Raw genomic sequence first — 4,034 nt, 5'->3', positions numbered from 1 at the left:
GGATGCGACCAAGAGCTTCTCCTATAAAAAAACACGTTTGTTATGCCTAGACCTGTTTATGGGCCGGGTCGGGTCGGGTTTGGACTGGGCTTTTAGTATTTATTAACAAAAAAATAATAGGCACGAGCTTGAGCCCGACCTGACCAATGGGCTTAGAATTTGGGCCCGAGTCCGAAGCCCGACCTAATAAAAGAAAATCAAAATTTTCCCTATTCAAATAGACATTATCTATTTTAATTCAGGTGTTTTTTCCCTTATTTAAATGAACAATGGGCCTACAGGTGAATCAACAACCTTCTCAAATAAAAAAATTCATTCAAATAGACATCACATAGGGTTTTTACTTAGGTTTAATTATAGGTCGGGCCAGGTTTACTTAGGTTTAGCTATAGGTCGAGCCGGGTCGGGCTCGGGCCGAGCTATTTTGGCAAAGCCCGAGCCCAATTCGAATTTTATGCAGGCCGGGATTTTTGGCCCGAGGTTAAGTCCGCAGGCCAAAAAACCTATTCAAACCCGTCCAGGGGTCTGGCCAGGCCGATCCAACCCGTCGGACCACCCAACCCATGAACAAGTCTATGCCCAAGTTGCTTGAAATGCACATAGCAAACTGTAACCCGCCAAACAACCAAGGAATGGGCCCCATAACAAAAGCAAGAAATCTACGTAGGACTTTGTAATTGTAGGGGCACAAAACACTCCCTAACTACCCAAGTCGTTGTACAACCGAAACAGTTGGAGCATGGACATTGTCGGAGAAAACCTGAAGGTCGCCTGAAATGGTGGCCAGGAAACGAAGCATCATGTGCAGAGAACAATTCCAAAAATACCTTAGTCTTACACATTGAAAGCAAAAATACTGGAGAGAAAGCAACACCAACCTCTATGTTCAACAACAAGAGTAAAGAACCACACGATAAGCTCAAAAACCGGCCGGAAGTGACACAAAACGAGAAGCAAATAGAATTTCCTTGAAGGCTTAGTTTGAAAAGAATATAAATGCAAATATGTGTAATACAAATACATAAAGAATAATACAAAATATAAGGTTTCATATTCTACATATTTACATTTATACTCCTTCCAAAATAAGCATAAGTAAACTTAATTAAAAGGGCAAAACCAATCTTCAAAGAAAATCATATCTAAGATCATCCCCAAATTAACGTTGAAGTGTTCAAAAGAAAAATAAATAAAGTCCCACGGCAGACCCAGACCCCAAAAAGTGCGCCTCATACAAGCAACCAATACCAAACAGTCGGGGAAAAACGAACAGAGATTGAACAATGTTGGTGAGGAGTAGAACCAGAGATCTGAAATCTTCTCCACGGGCCTGGATCAAATCTGTGTGAACATACCCAAAACTGTCACAGGAATCCCTCCAATCAATGCCAGATAACAATAGAGCTGCAAAGAATCTCACAATCAGAGAAGTGAGAGAGAAACCCACATCTATAGATGTGAACTTAAAAGACATTGTTGAGGCCGTTGAGGGTAATATCATGCGTGGTTTTTAAAAACGAATCGGTCAGGGGTCCGGTTATCGGTTCGAACGGTCTGACCGTTCAATCTGAATGACTGGCCCATTCTGACAAAAAAATTAAAAATTTGGAAAATGGTCAAAATGTTCAAATGGTTCTAATGATTAACCAGTCGATTCAACGATTTACTGATCAAAATCAATAGTTTTGGAGGAAAAAGGAACCGGTCAGTTCCCGATTTTTCCAGTCCGACCATCCAATCCGATCCGGCTTTGAAAACGGTGATATCATGTATGCTTGGCGAATAAATCAAGGAATTGCATGAATTGTTTACAGCCATTCTTCTTATGTAAATGTTTAAGATTTGGCACATCAAAAGTTAAAAAAGGCTCATCAGGATTTAAAAATGATAATTTGTTGATTCACCGACCACTACTCTTCCATAATAAATGTTGGAAATCCATTCGTCATTTCTGTTCTTGATTTTAAAAAAATAAATTTAAATTTTAAAAAAATAAATATCTAATTTAAATTATAATTTTAAGTTTTCAAAATGTGTGAAAAAAAATACAATTAAAAGATTGCAACACGGGTTAAGTTGGTATCAATTTGAACCCTATAGGGTTGAGTGGATTGGCATAGGTTTGATTCAACCTCAACCTGACTTCCCATACTTCCGCTCAAACCCAACTCAATAGTATGTAGTAGTTTCTGAACCTGCCCCGGTCTAGAGGGTTCAACTCATTACCAAGCCAATCGTCTCATAGTCTTTCAATTGTATTTTTGTGATACCTTTTGAATACTCAGAGAACCATTAATTTAAGTTGTGGAAGTCGGCTTATGGGTTCCAAGGTATTGCTTCTTAGGGTTGTCGACGGGTCGGATTGGGTCAGTTTAATAAATTTTTTTCAACTGACCCGACCTGGTATAAAATTGAAACCGAAACTGACCTTGTGTTAAGCAAAATCAACCTGGTCGGCTTGAGTCGGGTTGGGTCAGTTTGAATCGGGTTGGGTCAGTTTGGGTCGGTTTCGGCTCTAAGTTCAACCATGCTTGAGAGTAAATTGTATTAGAGATTGTGCTTGAGTTGAAGGGCTAATGGGGGCGAACCAAGTTAGAATAGAAGCTATCAAGAAAATAGAAGGTCAAACTGTATTAGAGAAAGAATAATGAAATTTATATTTAAGAAACCTTCTTATCTAAGTAAAAAATGACAGCTAATTATAATTGTAATTGGTTGCTTATTTGGTGTAAAAGGTCATAAAAACTAGGATCCTTTGATTCTTTTATTTAAACTTTTCCAAAAAAATTCATTGTCTAGTTGTCTTACAATACTTGCCATTAGACCTGTTCATGGGCCGGGTAGCCCGACGGCCCAACCTGGCCCAGCCCGCACCCCGGCCGGGCTTGGTCATATAATTAGGCCCGCGGGCCTGACCTCGGGCTTAACACAGTAAGCCCGACTGTGTTTCGGGCCGGGCTCGGGATTTGTTAAAAAAGCCCAGCCCGGCCCGACTCAGTATTATATATTTTATAAAATATATAATCTGTATTTTATATATTATATAAAATATATAAATAATATAATATTTATTAAAATATATATTTATAATTTAATATATATATATATATTATTCTTTTCTTTATAATTTCAATCTCTCTCTCTCTATTCAGCTACTTCAACATTAATAATAATAATAGTATAGGCTAAATTTCGGGCCTAGGCCCAGGCTCGGGCTTCAGGATTTTTATGAGGGCCGAGCTCGGGCCCAAGTTGTAGATTCGATGGTCGGGTCGGGCTCGGGCTCGGGCCTTAAAAAAATTTGTTAATACACTGTAAAAGCTCGGCCCGGCCCATGAACAGGTCTACTTGCCATTAATGTCATTCCTAACTAGAAGAGTAGAAATTAAGTTAGGTTGTAACTAGGATAAAGACAACTTAGTTAAGTAGGAACTAAGTAGGTTGTAACTACTAACTAGGAACTAACTACTAACTACTAAGTCGGTTTGGTTCGGGTCGGTTTCGGTTTTTACACATGAGAACTGAAACCGACCCGAACCATCGGTTTATAATTTTTTACAACCCGAAACCGACCGGTATTGAAGAAAACCCAGCCAACTCGGGTTGGGTCGGTCCGTGTTGATTGGTTTGGTCGGGTTAGGTCTTCTTATGAACAACCCTATTGCTTCTCCAAAGTAAAAGAAATAAAACCAAAAACAAATAGTGAAATAAATCATATACTTTAAGGTTAGGATTTGATGGAGGACCAGCTCAACAACCGGCAGCAGTCCACGCCTCTCACGCCTAAAGAGTCTTTATGTGATCCAACAAGCCCCGGATAATGTCGACAGCTCACATATCCAACCTGCATTGGATGATGGTGGCTATCGGACGATGGACGCCAAGTCCAATTCCTAGTTGTTTTAGTTGTTTTACTTTCCTAGTTATTCTATAAGACTACCAGTATGTATTATAAATAGTTATGTTCTGAGTTTAATGAGACACACAAGAATTTCTTTATTCTCTTCTCTCTTTTCTAAGGCTCTACGCCTAGT

Source organism: Nelumbo lutea, chromosome 1 (assembly GCF_056320005.1).
Source record: "Nelumbo lutea isolate HS-2025 chromosome 1, American lotus-T2T, whole genome shotgun sequence".
Lineage (NCBI taxonomy): Eukaryota > Viridiplantae > Streptophyta > Magnoliopsida > Proteales > Nelumbonaceae > Nelumbo > Nelumbo lutea.
Note: the sequence above shows the minus strand (reverse complement) of the source record.